This window comes from Canis lupus, chromosome 6 (assembly GCF_003254725.2).
Source record: "Canis lupus dingo isolate Sandy chromosome 6, ASM325472v2, whole genome shotgun sequence".
In the NCBI taxonomy this organism is placed as follows: domain Eukaryota; kingdom Metazoa; phylum Chordata; class Mammalia; order Carnivora; family Canidae; genus Canis; species Canis lupus.
The window spans coordinates 72,182,482-72,208,495 of NC_064248.1; the positions used below are offsets into that span (position 1 = coordinate 72,182,482).

The 26,014-nt window shown below is 36.7% G+C and overlaps 1 long non-coding RNA gene across 1 annotated transcript in view; it reads left to right on the forward strand.

Moving 5' to 3' along the window:
- Positions 1–26,014, forward strand: part of LOC112679131 (uncharacterized) — a 69,091-nt gene that overhangs the window by 22,035 nt on the left and 21,042 nt on the right. The window contains exons 4-6 of the long non-coding RNA XR_003148138.3: positions 726–839; positions 3,521–3,699; positions 5,324–5,452. This is a non-coding gene — a long non-coding RNA (uncharacterized LOC112679131). The remainder of the gene's footprint in view (positions 1–725; positions 840–3,520; positions 3,700–5,323; positions 5,453–26,014) is intronic.

Genomic DNA, 26,014 nt, shown 5'->3' on the forward strand with positions numbered 1-26,014 from the left:
CCCATCGTCTTTAAATGAAGATGTGGATTCCCTCCCACCCCAGCTTTTGTTGTTTTAGGTCTTTTGATTTTGAGGTTATTACTGCAGCATAACCTAACCTATCCTGACTGAAATGACACCAACATTATCAGTGTGACCTTAAAAAATGCATTAAATCTCTTAGATTTCAAGCCTATAACTGGGAAATTAACTATTATTGGAGACTAAATTAGATAATGATTGTGAAAAATAATAGACTATGAGTCAGAAAGTCTGAGTTTGCTATTTACTCTGTCATTAATGTGTATAATTTGAGGAATTTATCTCTTGTCTCATTTAATCACAAAATGTGTATTAAGCTTCTACTGTGACCAATGGCTAGAAGACAAAAATGGATTAAACATAGTTTAATAGTTCTTGCCCTCATAAGAGCTCACAGGATGCATAGAACAGACAGATGTAAAAATATATAGAAATATGTTAAGAGCTATAGTAGAAATAAGTGCAGGTTATTATTAGAAGCCTAGAGTAGACTATTAGCTAAATCTACAGGGGAGTAAGGAAAACCATCACAGAGAAGACATTTCAAGTTGAACCTTTTTATTTAAAAAGGTGGCATTTTTAGCAGGAGAATTGGCATTTGAAAAAATATGAAAATATTTTACATAAAAGGACAATCCTTTTTATTCCTTCTCTAACGTTGACATGTTCAACTCCTATTCTCTTTTCTTTTCTTTTCTGGACAGGAGCATGCAGTGATGCTTCCAATGTTTGTCAAGGTATCATAATGGCCCACTTTTTAAAAATCCAAGAAGCCTTTGGGCATTATCTGGGACTTAGACAAAGAAGGTAAAAAGAAGGTAAATTTGCTCTTTATTAAAATATTCGGCTCTACATACATTCTAGCCAGAGACTATATTGCAGGCTTTTTATATTACATGTAGAAAAAATTCTGCCTTCATTTCTAATGTTCTTATAAAAGGCATCTGTGTGCATATGTATGCATGCTATCTCTTTAATTATTCTAGTTATCAATACTGCAAGAAGCCGGTTACATATATAAGACTTTTTGTAGTGATTCTTGTGTAGAATTAAGGGGTGAGCCCATAAATACTATCCTCATATCATTTTTCAATGCAGATAGTACTGCAGTGGCAACACTATATAAGGGTTCAGGGTGTCCTGGAGTATCAGGTGGTACCTAGACATAGAATGAATGATGACCAGAGTTAGAGCTGGGAACCGTAGGGAAGCCCTTATCTCATGAAGCAGCAACAATCAATGGCATGACTCAGGATTAGGGCAAGGCCTTCTCACTGTCTCCAAATATACTAGAGGAAAAGAGGCTAATGTTCTGTTTATGATATGAAACTGCCTGTCATATTTGGGTAAAAACTAATATTTCTTTTTTTAAAAAAGATTTATCTATTTATTTCTCAGAGAAAGAGAGAGAGAGAGAGAGAAAGAATGAACACCCCAAGCAGGACCACACCCAGCACAGAGCCAGACATGGGGCTCGAGCTCATAAGCCAGACATCACAACCTGAACTGAAACCAATAATTGAACACTTAACCAATTGCTCTACCCAGGTGTCCCAGAAACTAATATTTCTGTGTGGCTATAGCACAGGATGGTAGACCAAAAACCTATATATAAAGCAGGAAAGGGAGCTGAAACATAAGAAAGGATGACACTGAAGAAAGCTAATGGGTTTGATGTTAATCCCACATGGTGGTGGGATGCTACTGAGAATTTTAAGTAAGGGAAATCATAATAAGATTTGCGTTTTGTAAAACAATCTCTAGCAAATGTGTTGAAAATGGATCAAAATCAAGAGTACATGACGGCCTAATGCAGATATAAACAAAATTTTTCTGTTGTAGCATCGGGAGTAGTATGTGTCTGCAGAGGTTGCACAGAAATATTTGTAGCATGAAAGAGTGAAGACAATGATGAGGACCTGAACTATGTCACTGGCTATGAGTTAGTGAGATGCTTAAGATGCAAAAATAAATGGCACTTGGATCACTGATTGGATATAGGATGAAAAGAAGAGGAATTGTAATATGACCTGGATTTCTGGTTTAGATGAATTCTGATGCCTTTAACTAAAAAGAGAAATCGTAGGGAAAATAATTTTGCCTAATTAGAGCTTAACTTCACCTAATTGGAGCTTCACTTCCTTATTTTTTAAATAAGGGAGATAAATAGGAAGTCTCTGAGTTGTCAAGTATCTCCAACAGTTTATGATTTGATGATTCTAAAACAATTGGTAAAAGAAAATAAACTGCTATGAAGGACGATATTATTGATGGAAATACTGGCTTCCAACAATGCAGTATCATAACAGGGGCCCAGTTAGTGCTGAATAAAGAAAGATGATTATTTGCAGGCCCTTGCTTGACCTTTTCTTTTTTAATACAGTCTAGTGTCTTGCCCAGTGTTTGTTTGTTTTCAGAGAGCATTATACAGCTTATACTTCTGCTTAGCTTTTGAGCTACTGTGAGCTCAGTCCATTTTGTCTTCTTTTCTTTATCCTGTAATGTCTTTCCTCATACTCTTTTTTTTTTAAATCATTCAGTGCATACTTGTGTTTTGATCCTAATTTTTTTCCCATCTACTTTTTGTTAACTTTAAATTCTTTGCCTATTCTTAAGATGTTAGCGATTCTACATGACTTGGCGTCATCTGGAAATACAGTAGTTTTATTTTTAAATATGGCTTTGAAGACATTTATAAACATACAATATTCACCACTTCTGCAGTAACAATAAACAGAAACTAAAATAATAATGATAAAAAAATTTCCATTTACGGTAACGACTAATGTAAAACACATAGACTAACTTAAATAAGAAATGCATGTGATATTTTACTGAGAGGCATGAAAAAATTCTTGAATAAATGAAGCAATGTACCATATTTCTAGAGGATAAGTCTGAGTATTGTCAAAATGCCAGCTTGTCTAACCTTATATTGTAGGTTTAATGTAATTAAAATCAAGCTCCAACTAGAATTTATCCTGACAAAATTATCTAAAAATTCCTGTAGAACAATGCTCAAAAATAAAAAAGACAAAAGAAAAACATGAAACTTCTATTACAGTCATTAAAAAATATGTAATTTAAAAATATGTAACTAAACAAGAACATAAGGTGTCTTCCTTCGGGATCTCTAGAGGTGAGCATTCATGTACAAATGACCTATGAAGGGAATGTCTCTGGAGAAACCTGTAAGGAGAAGGGAAACGGGATAGAGAAAGGAGAGAAATAATGCAAGGATGTAGTTTAGATTATGTACTTTAGTGAGACAGTATTGCCTGACTCTAAGATGCAAAGTATTTCCTTTCAAAATGAGTTAATGGAATATGGCAGGAGGAGTTCTGTAATGGCTTCCAAGACCTCCACCAACTGATATACATTTCCTATATAATTCTCTCCCCTTGAGTGTGGGTGGTACCTGAGACTATGACGGGGCGAGTACTCTCTTGTTATAAAGATTCTGCTTGTTTTGAAGAAGTAAAGATCAGTTTTGTGGCAGCTTAACCAGGACCTGACAGTGGCCCCCAGTTACTGAGAGTAGCCCGCAGCCAACAACCATCAAGAGATGGAGGTCTCAGTCCAGAAATTTCAGGAAACTGAATTCTTCCAACAACCTGGAAGAGGATTGCAAATTACAGATGAGAACACAGCTCCAGAGGATACTTTGCTGCTAGCCTGGTAAGACCCTAAGCTGAGGACCCATCCAACCATACTCAGACCTCTGACAAATGGAAACTGTGAAATAACAAATTTGTGTTGTTTTAACCCACTAAACTTATGCAGCAAGAGGAAATTAATATGTGATGTAAACTTAGGTATAACATCCTCCTTTAAGAAAGAGAACTATTAACTCAGAGTAGACTGGCTATACTCGTACTAGTCCTCTCTATATCTGCAGTTTCAGATAGCAGAGGCTGCTAATGAATTTGTACCCAGAGAATATTTCATTCTTTAAATATTTTCCTTTCCAGAGTCTCCTCTCTCAGGGCTGGGAGTATATGGAAGTAGCCAACTAAATTTCAAGAACTATGGATATATGCTTTCTCTCTGTTTTTCATTTTATCTTCAAATACGCATGGAGAGAGAGGTCCTAGGTTCCCAGGTATTAGATGAGGAAACATTTGCAGAGATATTTAGTAATTTTGGAGAAGACAATGTAGGTAACAAGGGGCCCATGTCCCAGGGCCCTGCTGACTTTTATTGTCTCCTGTCTGTGTGTAATGTCACTTTTACCTTCCCTAGGCCTCCTCCTTAAATTCCTCAGCTGTCAGTAGAGCTTTATTTTTAACAAATATCTGTGTGTGACAGGTAAACTGGCAACCCAGTTTGCCCATGATAATTTTATACGTTTTGAGAATAGAGTTAAAAATAGCATGTTTATTAACATATAGGGGAAAACTGCATATAATTATGCAGCTTGAAATGTCTAAGAATATTTTTCAGGGTAGAAACTATACTGTGTGTCACACTGTTAGTTGGTTCAAAAAGTGCTTCCAAGTGTTAAGGGAAAGCCTGATATAAAAGTACTGAGCACAATGCAGAGTGAGCTCCCAGCCAACATCTGCATTCCCAGTTGCCTTGGGATCTTGTACTCTGCAAGTTGTCTTAGACAGTACTCTGTGAGCTTACATGTTTTCTGAGGATTAATTTTTTTAAAAATAGAAATAATGCCTAAAAATCATTGGTAACATCTCAGGGAGGCTCAGAGCCATAGAAGCAATTGGAGTCAAGATGAAAGATATCAGCCAGAATGAAAAGGACTAAGGGATCACAGACATTGGCTGAATTCTCTCCTTAGAGAAGGCTTCATCCAGAACAATACCCACACTGCTGCCAAGATTAATGAAATTGCTAAATCTGGAATATGACAAAGACTTTGAATGCCATTTAATGAAGAAGGTGGAGAAAAATAGATCTATTGGATATAGACAAATGCTATCTAATGCTTGATTAGGCATTGTCAGTAACTTTTTTTTTATTTTATGAATGCATGATTTTAGATACCTGCTTTTTGCTATAAATTAGTTAGGTTTCATATTGATGTTGTATGAAAAACAGACATGCTGACTTTTTTTTCTACTTACTAGAACAACCATTGCTTTCCCTTTATTATGATACATTTTATTTTGTGCTAGAATTATTCATCACTTTTTGGGAATTTGTATAAATGATGAAACTCAGTTTTTACTCCAAGACTTCCTGTAAAGGAACTTGGGGTGTTACATAAGCCAGCTTCACCCAACTAAGTCACTTACCTGCATTATTACTGACCATAACCATTGCCTTTTCAAACTCCTTCCAGACCTGTCATCTCTCCCTGGGATCAGATTCTTACAGAATTTTTGGAGAGCCCAAGAAGATAATAATGGACTGGAGACCAAAGGATGTAGGACCTACCATGTGGGAAGCACCTGAAATAGTGAAGTCTGTGGTTAGTGGCAATATTTAGAACTAAACACATACATGAATATGTAAAGAACATATGGCAATTAAAAGTCCTGACTAGGAATTAGATGGCCTGGATTTTAATCCTGATTTTGCAACCCATTAGCAAGCTAAACTCTACAACAAAGAAACCATAAAATAGATTGACTTAAACACGGTAAAATTGTTTTCCCTTTTTACTTAATGGGTTACACAGATCAGTAGTTCAGGAATGACAAGATGGCTCTACCATTTTTAATATGCAACTTCCTAGATTGCTCATGTTATTGCCATTTTCAGGTTAACAGAAAGGGAGAAGGACAAAAAACCGGGCAAGAGACTTTGTGTTTAAAATAATCACAAGTCAGACACACCATATCCACTTACATCCCATTAGCTAAGACCTAGTTATATAGTGTACTTCTCCCACATTGTGTACCTCAAAGTGCCATCGATGGTAGTGGGTTTTACATGGATGCATCCTGGAATCATGCAGAGTAGTGGCCCTGGAAGGTCTGCTTCTACTGCAAGAGAAGTATAGTAGCAGAATTTTGCCATCCATGACCTTTCCCCCTAATGTTACTCAAATGAATATGCTTCATTATATACCCAAAGGGGTATAAGTAAGGTTACTCATGAGCTAACCTCAATGTAGGTAGAGTATCCTCTATTATGTGCTTGGGCCTACTGTACCTACAGGAAACTCTTAAAAGCAGAGCTCTTTCTCTGGTGGTAGTGGGAAAAATCAGAGACTCAAAACATATTCAATTTGCCATTGTTCACTTGAGTATGAAAGCCTATGTTTTAAGCAAACAGGGACCTCAACTTTAAAAATAGCAAGGAGCTGGATTCTGTCAATAATTTGACTGAGATTAGAAGCAGATTTCATCCTTGAAATCTCCAGATAAGAGCCCAGTCCAGCCACCACCTTGATTTTGGCCTGTGTGGCCCCAGGCTGATAATTCAGTGGGATCCTCTGGCACTTCTTGTCTACAGAACTGTGAGATATTAAGGGGTGTTATTTTAAGCTGGCAAATTTTGATAATTTGTTACGGCAGCAATAGAAAACTAATTCAGGAAGTTTCAAAATATAGTCTCTAGCTATGAAGCGAAAACGTACTGCTAAAAGGAAGGAGAAGAGAATGTGTATTGGGAATAATCAGTGAACTCTACAACAGCCACTGTTTGCGAGATTGTGTCCTCAGGTTACTTATCTGTGGAGGTTTGACCTAACCAGAGGATTTATGGTTCCTTTGCTGTGATACAATATTATAGCTACATTAAGGATATAGTAAAGTCTATCTTTCTATGTCAGCTGCCCCAGGTAGAGTATCAGAGCAGTCATCTCACATTCTGTTTGTCCATCAAGAAGCCTGCTCACTCTGGCCAATTTGATTCCCCTCCTCCTTTTGTTTAGACACTCTACAAATCTGCTTCAGTGGAAAGGAATAAAGAAAACTGAGCAAAGATAAAAGTAACAGCATTGACATCAACTATAATAACCAATAGGATGCCTTTCCTGAGCTGAGAGAGTTGGCTAAATTTTTTATGGACTTAAGGGTGCTACATTTCCAAAAATGAAGGTAGAATTTAGGGTGATTTTCTAAATATGGAAGTGATTCAAATAAGCACAGTCTCCATTGCTGGTTGTTAGCACCTATGGAAACACCACTAGGTATAATAGTGGAAGAAGAGAGCAAAGCTTGAAGGAGAAGCGGGAGAGAAAGGAGAAAGAGAAAAGGCTATTTTAGGCTTTTAACCAATTATTCTTTCACAAATATAAGGGAAAACAAATATATTTTACGTGCATACAGAAGAGTAGAATTGCAGCTTCCAAGAGGAAATAAATGGAATTTATATCAACTTCATTCTTTCTTTCCACTCCTCCCTCAAACCTTGACTACCATGTCCATCACTATTGGATTTGCACACACATGCACACACACACACACACAAGGAGATTAAAATAAGAATGTCCGAGTATAGCTAATGGTACCCATACAACCATTGTTTTCATTTTCAGTACAGAATTCAATAAATTACACAAGATGCTCAACACTTTCGTATAACATAGGCTTTGTGATAATCTTACCAACTGTAGGCTAATGTTAGTGCTCTGAGCACATTTAAGGTAGGTGAGGCTAAGCTATGATGGTCAGTAGGTTAGGTGCCTTGGGTGCATTTTTGAGGTAGGATACTTTCAACTTATGATGGTTTATCCAAATGTAACCCCATTTTAAGTCAAGGAAGATCTATGTAGTAAATGTCCCATGAGAGCTGATCTAGGCTAATATTTGACTTCCAGGCATGCAAGTCATTGTTTATTTTCAGACTCGGGTTAAGTCTGCTCTCAAAGGCTGCAAGCTGAGGTATAATGGATTTCCAACATATGGTAACAAATGATTAAGTGATTGTGTCTAAGGTTACAACCTTCCCTACCACTAGCTTTTGATTTAACTTTCATTCCATTTAAGACCTTGTAAGATCTTAATTTCCTCCAATAAAAGTTTACTTAAGAAATAAAACTCATTAAATTCTGAGATGACTCATAAAAATTCAGGTCTACCTTTCCTTTCCATTTCCTTCTGAAATGCTAACTAAATTTCAAGTAATGCTATAAAGTAAAATTAAGCTTTTTATTTCAAATATCTTGGTAGTTGACAGGTTTGGAGTTTGTTTGTTTTTTTCTCCTCCAGAATCTAATGAAGCAGAAATTTCTTTAAAAAACATGGCCCTTGATAGTTTTAAGTTGAACTCATCATTTAAGAATTATGAAGTCTCAGGTTTAGGAGAGCTTAACATTTTATTATTTTTACAATCATTAAAAAAAAATCACAAGTTACTTAGTTACAAGGTGGCAGAGCTAGAAAAGGTTTTAAAAATTCACTCTCCAAGATTTTATTAGAATTGAGACTGGATATTTTCAGTAGAACCACTAAAGTCACCCACTGTGGGTTGAAAGGTGTGCCCCCAAAAGATGTGGAAGTCCTAACTCCCAGTGCCTGTGACTGTGGCCTTATTGGGAAATAGGGTATTTGGAGATGATTACGTTAAGATGAGGTCTAGTGTGGGTGCTATCAAATGGCTATGTCCTTATAAAAAGGGGAAATTTGGGTCTAGCAACAGGCATACATACAAGGAAGACACAGGGAGAATGCTGTCTGTAAACAAAGAAATGCCTGAAACTACCAGAAACAGGTATGGAACAAATTTACCCTCACAGCCCTCAGGAGAAACCAACATTGCTCATACCTTGATTTTGGCCTTCTACCCTCCAGAACCACGCGAGAATAAATGTCTATTGTTTAAGCCACCCAATTTATGGCACTTTGTTATAACAGCCCTCAGAAACTACTGGAAAGCCCAAGTTAAAAACACCTATTTAACATGGGTGAAAGACACCTATGTTAAGTAACAGGGAATCCAACTTACCTCAATGAGTATTTTCCTCTGTTTAGTAAAAGTAGACATAAAAGGTAGAGAGAATTAAGAGGTCCTAAACTATAAATGTTTAAGATTTAAAAAAAAAAAATGCTTAAAATAAGATGTCCGTTGTCCCTAAGTTAATTCAGCAGTGTATACCGTTGATTTTACTTTTCTGAAACTGTGAAACTGATTCTAAAAAATTTGTATGGAAAAGAAGTAATCAAGCAATCATAGCCAGGGGAAACTCTGATAAAGAAGAGCCATGCAACAAATCGCCACAAACAGAAAGGGTTAAAACACCACAAATTTACTACCTCACGAGTTTCTATAGGTCAGAAGGCAGCCAAAGGCATAACTGGGTTCTCAGTTCAGGGTGTCACAGGTTGAAGTCAAGGTGTTGACTTGGCTGCATTATCATCTGGAGCTTGGAGTCCTCTTCCCAGCTCCTTCAGGTTGTGCAGTTACGGCGCTGAGGCCTCCATTTTCTTACTGGGTGTGGGCTAGGGGTTGCTCTGAACAACAGAAGATTGCCCACCTTTGTCATGTTCCTCCCTTGATCTTCAAAACCAGCCTTCAAGAATGTTTTCTTGCTTTGAATAACTTTTTTCAGGAAGAGCCCAGTCCCTTTTAAGGATTAATTAGATCAGGTCCATCTAGGGTAATCTCCTTTTTTATTTTTAAGATTTTATTTATTTATTTGAGGGAGAGAGAGAAAGAGAGAGAGAGAGAGAGAGAGAGAACACAAGCAAGGAGGAGAGGAAGAAGCAGGCTCTCTGCTGAGCAATATGGGGCTTGATCCCAAGATCCCAGAATCATGACCTAAGCTGAAGGCAGCCACTTCCAGGGGGGCTCCTCTTTCTTAAGGTCACCATGCCAGGTAAGTAACCTTATCATGGGAGTGATACTCCATCATCTTCACAGGTCCCTCCCACAATCAAAGGCTGGGGGGTTTATACCAGAGTGGGGGTCACGGATCATCGTCTTAGAATTGTACCTACTATAAAGCACAGAGTTATTAATGGCCACGCAGTTTAGGGCAGTGGAAATGCAGCCACACAATGAAATACTATGACGGTATAACATGTATAAAGACCTTCTGATATAGAAAGGCACATTATTAAATTAGAAAAAACTTGTTAGAAGCCAAACAGTGTAGGGCTATGTTTATCTTTGTGTAAGAACTGAAAGTAATAAAGGTTTAAGGTCAGAAGCCCAGCCAGGAACTCATTGTTTAGTCATTGGGACAATGATCAAAGCACAGTTCCTGTTCTAAAGCAGCAGACAGTGTGGTAGGGATCAAAAACCAGATCCAAAACTGAATATTATTCAAATAAGAGAAATAGAATGGAAAAAGAAGCAAATTATTTTGTGGGTTTTAAAGAAGGAAGTGATTTCACCAAGTGCCTGCAAAGCCGAGTATTTTTAGTTGGCGATACCCGCCTGTCTGCCAGATAGGGCAGTTTAGATCATTGTCTATTGATCTGTGTAATTCAGACTTTCGCATTTAAAAAACTAGAAGAAGTATTACATTCCTCAAATCTCATTAGGTATCATTGGATCATTGATTTCCACATATTGATTCGAAGGCAATATACAGTTTCCATGATTTAAAAAAAAAATTTCTTATAAAGCATTAGCCTGTGCGAGTCAGAAAATTGAATATGAATTTCCTTCATTTTTGTTAAGATTGCAACACAAAGAAAGGTTGTTGGTAAAATATAAACTTGATGTGCTTATCAGATAATTAGACTATGCAAACTCTCCTTTTCTACTTTGGACTATCATTACCATTACCTGCATTTCTTCTTTAGTTATTTATATATATATTTTAATAAATTTGGTCTTTATTTTGAGGTATGAAATGATGATGATAATAAATGGAGATTTACATTTATTTTTTTAAGTGTATTTACTTGGAAAGAGAAAAGACAGAACTTGTGTGAGTCTCTCGTATGAAAAAAAAGTCCTTAAGATCCAAATGTCTAAGAAATAAAGCTCTACATCCTCTCTTGTTAATGAGAATTATTTATATTTTACATAGACTCTCCAAACATCTTATCCATACCCTTACAAACATCTTAGTGTTCCTATTTGGCCAGTTCACACTTTCCCACAAAAACCCCGTCACAATTAAATTATTGTCTGTTTAGTGCCTGCTTCAGGGGAGCTAAACTTTGCTGGGAAAAAAAAAAAAGACAAACATTTTACCTTTTTAAAAAAACTAATTTATTTTTGACATACAGAAAGCTGTACATAATGTCTACAACTTGAGGAGTTTGGAGATAAGTATACACCCCTGAAACCATCCCTACTACCATCCATGCCATAAATTTGTCCTTTATCTCCAAAAGTTTCTTCCTATTTTTAGTGTTATTATTACTATGGGATAAGGACTTTTTATTTTTTTTTATTTATTTTTTATTTATTTTTTATTTTTTTAAATTTTATTTATTTATGATAGTCACATAGAGAGAGAGAGAGAGAGAGAGAGGCAGAGACATAGGCAGAGGGAGAAGCAGGCTCCATGCACCGGGAGCCTGACGTGGGATTCGATCCGGGGTCTCCAGGATCGCGCCCTGGGCCAAAGGCAGGCGCCAAACCGCTGCACCACCCAGGGATCCCAAGGGATAAGGACTTTTTAACACAAGATCTACTCTCAGCATATTTTTAAGTATGCATACAATATTGTTAACTATGGGCACTATGCTATACAGTAGGTCTTTCGCTCACTCTCTACAGACACACACACACACTCAGAGACACACTATGTTTTCTTTATTGATTCATCCATAGATGGACATTTAGATTGCTTCAATATCTTGGCTATTGTGAATAATGCTGTAGAGAACATGGGAGTGCAAATATGTCTTGGAGATCCTGATTTAAATTTCTTTGGATATATATACCCTGAAGTAGGACTGTTGGATTGTGCGGCAGTTCCATTTTTAATATTTTGAGGAACCTGCATACCATTTTCCATGGTGACTGCACCAATTGACATTCTCACAATGGCCTTCAAGGATTCCTTTTCTCCACATCCTTGCCAACATTTGTTAGTTTGCTGTTTTTGTTTTGTTTTTTTCAGCCATCCTGACCTGTGTGAGGTGATACCTTATTGTAATTTTGGTTTGCATTTCCCTGAGATTAGGGATGTTGAACACCTTTTTATATCTATCTGTTGACTATTTGTATCTCTACCTTGCAGAAACATACATTCCTTTGCCCATTTTTAATTGAGTTATTTAGTTTTTTTCTTTACTATTGCTTTATGGGAGTGTCTCATATGCTTCAGATATATATTTTTTTAATATTTACTTATTTATTTTAGAGAGAGAGTGTGTGTGTGCAAGTGGGGGGTAGGGGCAAGAGCAGAGCGAGAGGGAAAGTGGACTCCCAAAAACAAAAAAAAAAAACAAAAAAAAAAACAAAAACAAACAAACAAAAAAAAACAAAAAAAAAAGAAAGTGGACTCCCTGGTTAGCGTGGAGCCGAGCTCCGGGCTTCAGGATCCTGAAATCACCACCTGAGCCAAAGCCGAGAGTATGAGGCTTAACCCATGAGCCACCCAGGCACCTCAACATAAGCTTTGGATATTAGCCCTTTATTGAATATATAGTTTAGAAACATTTATGCCATTTTATTAGTTGCATTTTTTATTTTGTTGGTTGCTTCCTCTGCTGTGCAGAAACTTTTTAGTTTGACATTATCCCACTTGTTTATTTTTGCTTTATTTCCTGTGCTTTTAGTAGCACATTCAAAAAATCATTGCAACTTTACTGAATTCACTCATTAGTTGTTTGTTGGGGAAGTCTTTAGGGTTTTGACATATAAGATGAAGTTTTCTGCAGAGACACCTTTACTTCTTCCTTTCTTATCTGAATGCCTTTTATTTCCTTTTCTTCCCTCAGCGCTCTGGGTAGGACTTCCAGGGTTATGCTGAATAGAACTGGCAAGACTGGGCATCCTGGTCTTATTCTAGATCTTAGAGAAAAAGCTTTCATTTACTCAATATTAGCTGTGGGTTTTTCATATATGGTCTTTATTGTTTTGACGTAAGTTCCTTCTATACTTAACTGGTTAAGAGTTTTTATCATGAAAAAGTGTGAATTTCAAGTGCTTTTTGTACACTAACTGTGATGATCATGTGCTTTTTATCCTTCATTCTGTTAATGTGGTGTAGCACATGGATTGATTTATGTGTGTGGAACCATTCTTGCATCCCAGGGATAAATTCCACTTGGTCATGATGTATGATCCTTTTAATGTGCTGCTGAATTTGGTTTGCTAGTATTTTGTTAAACTTTTGCATCTATGCTCGTCTGGGTTATTGACTTATAGTTTTCTTGTGCTGTCTTTGTCTACCTTTGGTATCAGGATAATGCTGGCCTCGAAAACTGAGTTTCCTCTTCTACTTTTTAAGAAGAGTTTGAGAATAATTGGTATTTGTTAGGATTTACCTGTGACATCATTTGATTCTGCTTTTGGCGGGGAGGTTTTTTGATTACTGATTCGATCTCCTTATTATTGGTCTGTTCAGGCTCTCTATTTCTTCTTGATACAGTCTTGGTAGGTTGTATGTTTTGGGGAATTTATCTCTTTCTTCTAGATTTTCTAATTTATTGGCATATAATTGTTCCTAACAGTCCCTTATGATCTTTTTCATTTTTGTGGCATCAAATGTAACATTTCATCTTAAATTCATGTTTACAAAAAAACAAATAGACCCCAAATATGGCTTGGTAGCCCTAATGCATTCTCTTTTTGTCTCTTTGCATGACCATTTTATAGCTTTAGTTGTTTCCTCAAACATCCCACACCCTTCCTCCAGTCGTAAGAAATGATTCTGCCTATGGAATGCCTACGTGGCTCAGTGGGTTAAACATCTGGCTTCAGCTCCTGTCATGATCTCAAGGTCCTGGAATCAAGCTGTGTGTTGGGTTCCCTCTCGCGGGGAAACTGCTTCTCCCTCCTCCCTGCTTTTGCTCTCTTGCTATCTCTCTTTCTCTCAAACAAACAAATAAATAAATAACCTCTTTTTTAAAAAAAGAGGTTATTTTTTAATTGTTTAAATAAATAACATCTTTAAAAAAATGATTTTATTTTTATTTATTTGTTTGTTTGTTTATTTATTTATTTATTTATTTATTTATTTATTTATTTATTCATGACAGACACACACACACACACACAGAGAGAGAGAGGCAGAGACACAGGCAGAGGGAGAAGCAGGCTCCATGCAGGGAGCCCAAAGTGGGACTCGATCCCGGGTCTCCAGGATCATGCCCTGAGCCAAAGGCAGACACCCGACTGCTGAGCCACCCAGGCGTCCCAATAACATCTTTAAAATAAAAAATAGTTCTACTTCATACTTCATAAAAAAACATAATAAAAAAACAATCAGAAAGGAACTCCTTTTTCTCTATGTCTTACCACCTTATCTGTGTCTGCTTCATACCCTTTCCTTCCCTTCTATACCAATGTGTGAGGTGTCCCTGCTGTAACCTAAGACTACTGCTTTCACATGTGCTCTGGATAGTCTCTTCTTTTCAGGAATTCAAGTCTTTAAGTTAATTCCTTTCTCCTGTATTATCAGTGCTTGTCTTTAACTGCAGCATTACCATTGGCATTCAAACATGCCTTAACTTCACCAGTCTTAAAACAATCCTTGTTTGAGGTCATGCCCCATTTCAACTATATCTTCATCTTGTTGCTCCCTTTTCTACAACAAAATTTCAAAAGTCATCCATTTAGATACTCTGTCTTTCTCCACTTTCATCTTTCACTGAATTTATGTTAATTAGATTTCCATGACTACTATTCTACTAAAAACTGTTTATCATATTGTCTCTAATAACCAAAATTTTGCCAAAGTTAGTGGCCCTCCTTTCTTACTTTATTTTACTAGATTTCAATAACGTTTGATATAGATGAATCCTTCCTCTTGAAACATTTTTCTCTTTTGACTTCTATGGTACTAAATTTTGTTGCTTTTCTTTTTCCCTAAGTAATTACTAGCACTTCTCTTTTGTTGTCTTCAACACCTTTGCACAACTTTTAAACATTGGTGTGGCATATATTTTGTTTGTGGAAGCTTGCTTGGTTGCTTTTTTTTTAATCTCTACTCTTAGATGATTTCATCCAGTTTTATGGCTTTAAATTCATCCTCTTTGTTAGTGAATCCTGAGTCTGTTATTTTCACCTCCATTTCTTCTCTGAAATCTAGGCTCATGGACCAACTCTCTGTACCTTATTCATTTGGATATTTAATAAAGTATCCCACTTATTAAGTGCTCAAAGTAAAGGTCTTGATCTTCTATCCCAATTTATTTGTTCCCAGTATTTCCCATCTGAGTGAATGTCATTACCATTTAGTATCTCAACCCCAAAACATAAGAGTCAATCTTTGTTCCTTTCTTTCCTTCACTTCTGATGAATATCTTAAAGTTCTATAGAGTCTTCATTAAAAATGTCCTAAAATCGTCCACTCTTTTCTGTCTCCAATACTACTATTTTGTCTCGTGTTGACAACTGAAATGGCTTCTTAACTGATTTCAGTGTTTCCATTCTGTTCCCCTCCTCCCAACCTGTGCTTCTGCTAAACCAATCTCTATATAGTATGCACAAAACCTTTGCAATCACATTCTATCTCTCATCTCCTTAAAAATCTCCAGTGACACACAATTACTCTTATAATAAAATCTACACTCTTAGTTTATAAAGCCCTACATGATCCAATCCCTGCTAACTCTCTGATCTTATCTCATTTTATGCTCCTCTCTACTTACTCTCCAGGACCTTGGGCTAGCTATTTTCTCTGTCTGTAATGCTTTTTCTAAATATTTGGATGGTTGGCTTCTCCTTAATACTCAGTCTTAGTTTAAATATCTCCTCAGAAAAATGTTTTCTGATTATTCAATTTGAAATAACTGCATATCACATCACAATCCTATTTTCATCATAGAGCACTTGTCTCTTCTTCATTTTGCCCTGTTTATTTGTTTATTTTCTGTGCCTCCAGGGGCATGTAAACTCCATAAAAAGATGAATCATATCTATTTATCACAGTGTTTAGAAAAGAACTTGGAAAATGATATACTCAATAAATGCTCATTGGCTAAATAAATAAATGACTAGATAAATTATTATCACTTATATGTATTTTAGAAAAAAAATTGAGAGCTTCTTGAAATAGATAGAAGGATAGTTTGGATTGATTAAAAGATAACATTATGCTTTTTAAATGAAATTCATTACTTTTAGGTACCTAATTTAGGTTAAAAAAAAATCTCATAAAAAGCCCACTAAAGAAACAGCTTTAAAGAGCAGAAGACAATGAATTGCAATTATACTATTGATTTACTTTTATGCAGATAAATGCTTCTAATGAGCTTTAAGTAATTCTTTTAAATTAGATAAATATTTCCCCGATGCAATTCTTTTTCATACTCTTCTTTGGCTTTGAAACTTGATTTTTTTTTTTATCCTTGAAATTTATGAGGTAAATTTTACCCTAGTCTATGACTGAATAATTATACATTTTAAATTAGTAGAGTCTGAAATAATATGACTCATGCAGTGAAATTGAAATTTTAAAATACTGAGTATATAAAAGCTGTTCTCTGAGTGTCTTAGCTTATTTTTCAACGTGTTTCTGTTAAGATTTTCAATGTATTAATATTAGAATGATAAAAATAGATTTTTAAAATGTGAACACCGTTGATCTTGAAAGACAGCAAATCTTTAAGATCAGGTCATGAATATCTACCACTATATTTTGTTACCAGCCTGGCATTCTTGTAGCTCATAATCTGATGGTGACACTGACTTTCTGGTCTTTCGAAAAGATTAATTAAAATCCCCTTAGAGTGTCTTCCTTTCTGATTTCCTTCTGCAAATATGTACCGATCATCAATTATGTGCTAGGCACTAGGTTTGGTACTATATATCAATGATGAACTATACAGAGAGCTTGAGCTTAAAGAACATGTACTGTAGTTGAGATAGGAAACTGGTATGATGAAAGGCATAAAAGACCTAAATAAAAGTGCTGTGTAAATAGGGGCTTCTAATTCTGAGGGAGAGGGAAGGCACTGAGGTCAACTTAGAAGAAATGACACCAATTTGGAGACTTTAAGGCTGTCAAATAAATGTGTGCCAGGTAATATGGGAAAGGAAGAATCTTTTTGACAAGTAGTTCAAAGTTCAAAGGCTTAGAAGTCAGAGTGGGAGTAATAGAACATAGAGGATTGGGAAACTCAAGGCAATTTATCATGGCTACAGTTTAAGATATGAGTGGGGTGCTGGCAAAAGATGGGTTGGCAGATATGAGCAGAGGTCAAATCATCAAGAACTTAAGATTTGGCTGATTATAGATTCAGTAAAATCCAGGACTATGTGGATGGAACTAGAGGGTGTTATGTTAAGTGAAATAAGTCAGTCAGAGAAAGACAAAAACCATATGATTTCACTCATGGAATTTAAGAGACAAAACAGATGAACATAGGGGAAGGGAAGGAGAAATAAGATGAAAGAGAGAGGGAGGCAAATCATAAGACTCTTAACACTAGGGAATAAACAGGGTTGCTGGAGGGGAGGGAGCTGGACGGATGGGGTAACTGGGTGACGGGCATTAAGGATTGCTCTTGATATAATGAGCACTGGGTGTTGTATGCACCTGAAGAATCACTTAATTGTACCTCTGAAACTAATAATACAGTATATATTAATTGAATTGAACTTAAATTAAAAAAAAAAAAACTAGGGACTAAGGTTTCAATCCATCTCTTGGCTGTGATTTTTTATTTTTATTTTTTGCAACTTATGTAAGAGCTGATTCATTTTCATCACTCTGTAATGTTAATAATACAGTAGAGGCTTTCTTAAAAAAGATAATCATAAAAAATGATGTATACAAATCTTAAGCCTTTAATGAAAATTTAAATAAATAACTCATTCGCCAGTAGTTTGTTGAAGAGTGAAAAACATTTATTTTAGTATAAGTCTGTTAATGATGGGGCTTTGGTGTGGTCTTGTGTAAACCACACCATTATGTTTCTTCTATGATTTTCTTTCACGTAGTTTCTTTGAAATGAGCAAGAACTTAATACCTGAAGAAATCTGTCTGCACAATATTTCTCAATTTTTATTGTTCCCAGTGCTTTACTGAGATTGTACAAACATAGTTTAATAGATGTCCTTTTTACTGACTCATCTTTATTTGGCTTCCAAAATATTCTATTTAATGTTTATAGAAAATATAGAAAACAACTTTCTTTCTTTAGGAATTTCTATATTTTTGGTTCACAAGTCATTTAAATAACATAATTTCAGAATAATGACAACTAATCTTAAAAATGTCAGGATCCAACTCAATTGATTCTTAGTAGCACAGGACTCAAACTTTGGACAAAGAAATGAGCACTCTGTAGTACTCTTTAGTATTAAAGAATAGCCTCGTGGATATAAGTGTTCAGTGTATGATGAGCACTGCTCAGGATGTTTATTTGAGGGGGTGATTAATGTCAATTAATCTAGGGAGTACTTTTTTAAAAAATATTTATCCATTTATTTTTAGAGAGAGAGAAAGAGTGAGCACATACGCAGGGGGAGGGACAGAGAAAGAGAGGGAGAAAGAATCTCAATGGACCCCAGCTGATAACAGAGGGGCTCCATCTCACAACCTTGAGATGAGGATCTGAGCAGAAGCCAAGAGCTGGAGGCTTAGCTGACTGTGCCATCCAGGAGCCCCTTAATCTAGTGAGTCCTGTAGGTAAAAGATGTTTAGTAGGGTTCTTTGAATAACGTCTACCTTATAAAGTTTGTGAAACTGTTTAATGAGCTTACATAAAAACAACTAGCGGAGTGCCAGGTGTATAGTAAATGGTTAAGATGTTATATTATTTCCACTTCATATTTAGTATAATTTATCCCTTACTAGGAATAAATTATCCCCTACATAACTTTTCTTTGGTATATGTTTCCAGGCCAATGCTAGGCCATATCCTGCCTCCTTGGGAATTAGGGATAGCACTCCATCAGAGTGGGTGAAGTCCTTCAAGGCCATGGTTTATGAGAGGAGAATGCTTTTGTGTGAAATAGGAAAATATGTTATTTTTTCCAGAAGCATGGCCTGGCACCTGCCCTGTAGGCAGAATGTCGGTCCCCTCTTGTCCTCTGAACTGGATGCCCCTGTGTAGTTAAAAATGGCAAAATCCTACACTGCAGGTCTAGATCACAGCCCCAGTCTTGCTGAAACAAATGTATTCATTTTCCAGGGTGTGCAAGATTTGTGAGCTGAGCTGCAGAGTTAAGGATGATCTGGCCTCTTCTCGTGCCATGAAAAGAAATCTTTGCTCCCATTAAGTGATCAAATTTACTCTTCCATTTTCATATCTGTGTAACTAGTTCATGTATTTCCATCAGTATATTTACTGAAAGTTCATGTTGCGGAAGGAGGCTTTTTTATACTTCTGCCTTGAATGAAAACTATGAGGATTGAGTGTTGATGAGGGAAGACTCTACAGCTAACAAAAAGTGCATCCACAAAGGATGATGATGCTCCTTCAAACAGGATTACAGAAGAAAAGAAAAATGTGGATTAAATATCAGTTTTTTTTTTATTTCTCTTACTTGGATAGAAAATTGAATAGCTTATCTATTGCATGAGTTTACATATAAATCAAGAGAATTTGTTTTTGTATGCAGGGAACACCATCCTTTGGTCCCTCAAATGTTGATTTTGCAAGGCAGACGATGTGTAATTTCATGTATCTTAAACTTGAGGATTCACCCATTCTCTTTCTTATATTTTCTGCAAGTATTCGGTTTAGACTTATAAAATATTGAGTGAGATATTTTATCATTTGAAAATGACATGCACATGAAATGCTGGGTTAGTTGAATTCTTACTTGAGATTAAAAGATTCCCCCCAATACTTGGATATAAACAAATATCTTCGTTGGAAGGCATGCCTCTCTTCCATGGGCCTTTCTTTTGATAAATACATTTTGATTCATAATGGGTTCTATTCACTGGGACTTATTCATAGCAAGGACATACGAAGGACAGGCAGCTGCTTGCTCTGCAAAATTTTTAAGGAACTTGAAGACCTGGCAAAAGGTTCTATAAACCCTGGTAAAGGGAAGTATTGATTCTAAAGGGGCTGCTTTGCCCCATGACTATGGGAAGACTTTTGATTACATCAGACAAGGCCATGAGTGAAGGTGAAAATAACATGGGATTTGCTTGCTGCAGGATTGTTAAAAGAACTGAAGCAATCAGTAAAAACTAAAAGAAAAAAATCTATAAACACATATATATACATAGTAATATAAATATTTAAAATCCAAATATTTCTGGATTTAAAAGAAAATACTTATTTTAATTTTTAAAGTGTCAATAAAATAAATCTCTATAAACCTCTTTTTCCGGTTTTTCCCTTGTCTTGTTTCCAATTTTATCTTTTCTCAATTTCTCGTATTTCCAATTGTATTCTTTCACAAAATGTTTTCTAATCTACTAATCCAAAAGTGATACTATCTTGATTTCTAAACGTTCTCCCTTATTTTTTTAAATTTAAATTCAATTAGCCAACATATAGCACATAATTAGTTTCAGATGTAGTGTTCAATGATTTGTCTGTCAGTTAATACCCAGGGCTCATATCATATCACTAGTTCTCCTTAATGTCCATCAACCAATTACTCATCCCCCCACTCACCTCCCCTCCAGCAACCCCTCAGTTTGTTCCCCAGTGTTAAGAGTCTTTTATGGTTTGTGTCCTTCTCTGATTTCTTTCCATTCAGGTTTCCCTCCCTTCCCCTATGATCCTCCGTGCTGTTTGTTATGTTCCATTCAGGTCAATGTAAATGGTAACTATTCTCTTAAGCTACTTATATTTTCTAGCTTCATCGGGTTAACTTGTGTTTATAGGTCTTAGCATTCTCTATGTTGTAAGAGTCTTGAAGGCAGGGCCAGAGTCTCACAAAGACATTGCCTTTGGTGAATGTTCCTCAAAATTCAGAATATAAATGAAAAAATGAATACCCCTGTTGTGGAACATGATTAGTTAGCATTTTAGATGCCAGCTCCTGAGTGCTAAGAAGGTAAAATGCTCAGGGCAAGTGTGTCATATCTGACATGAAATTTTAGAAAACCTTAAAAGTGTCATTTCAAAAAAAAAAAAAAAAGGTGCCATGATAAGTAGAACATAAGGTTTGTGTTTTAACAAAACATGATGATAAGTGAAACTCTTTAAGTTCAACGTCAGTGTGAAATTATAGAACTTGGGATGGAACTATTAAACTAGTTCTTTGTTAAAAGTTTTAAAGTATTCTAGCCCCTGGGAGGAGGTAAAAAGTTGGTGGACTGTAGGGTGGAACGTAGAAATGTATCCTAGGCACATGGGAATCAGTTCTAATTGCACTGTACTAAAAGGAAGGGTTAACTATAAATTTATTAATCCTCTTGTACAAGGAGTATATTTCATTAAAAATGAATAGGAGACAAGTCCCTATACCAGTTTGATCATTTATGGTCAAGAATAATTTCATTTCTCATGTGATAAAAATATTTCAGTTCAGTTACTTATATATTACCATTGCTGGTCAGATAACTTTTATTGGAGATTTAAAGAATTCTCACTTGCCAGTCTCATGTTAATAGCTCAACTGTCCTGTCCAGGAGACCAATAAGTGGTAGTAAGGTCTAAAGGAGTTACATTTTAATGAAGGCTACTTAATTGCAAAAGCAGAAATAAACTAGTGAAAAAAGGAGGAGGAATTGCTTGTTATCTATATATAGATGTGTTTCATAGAACACATGACAGAAAGTGCAATTTAGACTCCAACAGGATGGAAATATGAATTGGCAGGCTCCAAAGCAGCCACTGTCTTTTTTTTTTTTTCTTCAAGTTTTTATTTTAATTCCAGTTAGTTAACATACAGTGCGATACTAGGAGTAGCCACTGTCTTGACCTTTTTGTTGAATTCGTGGGCTCTTATCTTGGCTTCTCCTTTCATGTCTGTTTGATTTTTCACTTTCTGGTTCTCTGGGGGATATAATGGAAGATCATTTCCTTACAGCTGCCAAATTTAGCTGTTCTCAATTTAACTAACTAGCAGAAACCAGCATCTATCTCTCATTAAAACAAACTTCTGGGACAGATAATGTTAATGGTCCAGCTTAGTGCACACCTTGTCCAATAAAATATGGTCAAGGAGTGTCAGTTACTGCAAATTTGGCTGTCAAGACTTGTTCCTTTGGAGAGAAGCGGAGTTCTTAGTGAAGTGGATAATTCACATGTCGAAAAGACACTCTAACAAATATTTTCTACTCCTATTCACCTTCTGATGAGGGCACCATCAAATAAGACAAACAATTTTCAAGTGGGACAATGGAGCAGGAAGTTTGCTGTCACTGTAAACTAGTACTGAATGTATAATACTTTGAAATGTACGAGGAGAGTATAATGCCTCCTGCCTGTCTCTACAGTCACCACAGAAATTTGATAAAATATGCCTCAGCTTGCAAAAATATACCAGCCTCACTGGCCTCCTTCACTCAGGTGGAAACCGCTCCAAAGGAAGATTATCAGAGATGCAGAGACACAGACACATGTGGGGGAAATGCCATTCGATGATGGAGGCAGAGGTTGATGTGCTGAAGCTGCAACTGGCCAAAGAATGACAAAGATTGCTGGCAAACCAACAAAAGCTAGAATAATGCAAAGAAAGATTCTTTTCCCCAGGTTTCAAAGAGAGCATGGCCTTGCCAACACCTTGATTGTGGACCTCTAGACTCCAGAACTGTGAGACATAAATCTGTGTTGTTCTAAGCCACCTAGCTTGTGGTAGTTTGTTACATCAGCCCTGGCAAACTAATACAATATGTTATAGGAAAGTCTGTAATTGCAGACTCATTGTTGACTCCGTGTAATCATTTGTTAGATGTATGTCTGGAAGGATAGATTTGGACGTACCACTTCTCATGGTAGAATGAGTTCCCCACTTTTGATATAAATCTAGGGGAACTGGATGAGAAAATAAGTTGGGAGATCTTGAAGGGAGTGAAAGAAGTCAGGAAGACATAAGAGGTTGAGGCAGTTACAGATGGGGGTGGGGGGAAAGCCAGCAAGAGAGTGCCGGGGGCCATTTTAGTGAGAAAGTGCCTAATACAGTTGGTATTAATTATTTGGGGATTCTGCGTTTGTGAATTTGCCTACTTGATAAAACTTATTTGTAAGCTCCAAATCAATACTTGTGGTGCTTCTGCAGTTATTCCCAGACGTGCCAGGGTAGCAAAAAATTTGAATCATTGGACTAGCTCATTCCCAGCTGAGGTCGACGAACAAGAAGATGCTCAGCTGCCTTATTTCAGTTCTCATACTGTACACAAGTGGGGTTTTTGTGCAGTATATTTAGTGCCACATTCTTTGCAATTTTGTTGGTAATTTTGCTGTTTAAAATGGGCCCCGAGCATAGTGCTGAAGTGCTGTCTGGTGTTCCTAAGTGCAAAAAGGCTGTGATAATGCCTTGTGGAAAAAATACATGTGCTAGATAAGCTTTCAGGCAGGAGTCCTAGAGTTGTCAGTTGTGAGCTCCATGCTAATGAATCGGCAATGTAGTATTTTAAAAAAAGGTGACTTTCAACACAACACACATAATAAAGGATTAATTGGTTGATGAAAATGTTAGACTCATTTTCAAAGGCTAACCTAGGACCAAATGAAGACTCTTAGGACTCTAACCCTGTTTTCCCCTAAAAACAGTGGTCCAGTATTTGCCAACTCAGTGTTTGTGGAGACTCGGAGACTTTGTAGAATACAACCAACTCCTGCAGATAACGAGAACCAACTGCATATGATTTAAATTTATTTGCTCTGTAGTGTGATGGAATGACCTCTGTACTGTGACTCACAAAACTTCAGTGAACATTCAATGACAGACTTGTCTCTACGGTTATTTTTGTGCCGCTGGGTGGAAGAGGAGGGTGGGGACAAGTCAGAGGCTTAGATTTTGGCAGGTGGCAGCGCTAAGGTAAAGGGATGGGCTCAAGAAAAGAGGTAGAGAATTAAGGAGAGCAGAAATTCTGAGCTGGAGGTTGACCATTTAAGGCTTCCAGAAGTTCACAGATATTTTGAAGAGCATATGGTCTTTGGCAAGATGTCTAATGGGAATTTGAAATATTTGTTGTTAGATGTTAATTAGCTGACATTTGGAGTAGCATTGATCTTATTCCGTGTGGCTGGGCTCTTAACCACTGTGAAACTGGTTCAAGTTGTAAGATAGATTTACCCTGAAAATTTAGCACAGGCATTAATTATGCCAAAAAACTTTTTAACCCGCATTACTATAATTTGGCCTGTAGCATTTTAGCATTATCACAACATGTACCATGCTGTAAACTACTTCTTGTGCATAGGCTTGATTCTTTATTTAAATCATAAATAACTTAAGGCAAGGACCATGACAATTCATCATTTTATTTCCATTACCTAGTCCACTGGTGAACGTAATGAAGGAACTCAATTAAATAAAACCTTATTTTTTTTATTTTTTTGCATCAGATTCTTCTTCAAATAATTCTTTAAGAATGTATTTATTGCTATGAAGGGAATAAACATAGTAATTACGAGTCAGGAAGACCTGGATTTGAACCTTAATTTATGTGACCTCAGACAGATTACTTAAATCTCAGAGTCTCAGTTTCCTCATCTATAAAATATGGACAACACTATCTTTTAAAGTTGTATTAAATAAAACGTGTGCCTTGATGCTCCTTGCGTAGTGTCCAGCACAAAATAGCATATTCCCCAATAAATAATGACAATAGTGGTAATGTTATTTGCACAAACATGTAAGAAGAGAGGATTAGTTAGGCTTGTGGTATACTCTGCACAATAGAGCAAGCCTTATGGAGACTATAAATCCATCTATAACCTAAGGTATCCTTGGGATCCTTTGTGTGGTTGCCCTCAATAACTACTTCTTTGTCCCTTAAAAGAGCCTCTTCACCTTGATACCCCAGACCATATTGTTGACTCTTAGGCTTCCATGAAGTCTTCATGATTGCTGAGAGCCCCGTCAATCATACAAGATACGGCAAGGAGAGAGACTGCAGCAACAGTTCTATTTTTTTTTATAATAAATTTATTTTTTTATTGGTGTTCAATTTGCCAACATACAGAATAACACCCAGTGCTCATCCTGTCAAGTGCCCCCCTCAGTGCCCGTCACCCATTCACCCCCACCCTCCGCCCTCCTCCCCTTCCACCACCCCTAGTTCGTTTCCCAGAGTTAGGAGTCTTTATGTTCTGTCTCCCTTTCTGATATTTCCCACACATTTCTTCTCCCTTCCCTTCTATTCCCTTTCACTATTATTTATATTCCCCAAATGAATGAGACCATATAATGTTTGTCCTTTTCTGATTGACTTCCTTCACTCAACATAATACCCTCTAGTTCCATCCACGTTGAAGAAAATGGTGGGTATTTGTCGTTTCTAATGGCTGAGGAATATTCCATTGTATACATAAACCACATCTTCTTTATCCATTCATCTTTCGATGGACACCGAGGCTCCTTCCACAGTTTGGCTATCGTGGCCATTTCTGCTATAAACATCGGGGTGCAGGTGTCCCGGCGTTTCATTGCATCTGTATCTTTGGGGTAAATCCCCAACAGTGCAATTGCTGGGTCATAGGGCAGGTTTATTTTTTACTCTTTGAGGAACCTCCACACAGTTTCCAGAGTGGCTGCACCAGTTCACATTCCCACCAACAGTGCAAGAGGGTTCCCTTTTCTCCACATCCTCTCCAACATTTGTGGTTTCCTGCCTTGTTAATTTGCCCCATTCTCACTGGTGTGAGGTGGTACCTCATTGTGGTTTTGATTTGTATTTCCCTGATGGCAAGTGATGCAGAGCATTTTCTCATGTGCGTGTTGGCCATGTCTATGTCTTCCTCTGTGAGATTTCTGTTCATGTCTTTTGCCCATTTCATGATTGGATTGTTTGTTTCTTTGCTGTAGAGTTTAATAAGTTCTTTATAGATCTTGGAAACTAGCCCTTTATCTGATATGTCATTTGCAAATATCTTCTCCCATTCTGTAGGTTGTCTTTTAGTTTTGTTGACTGTATCCTTTG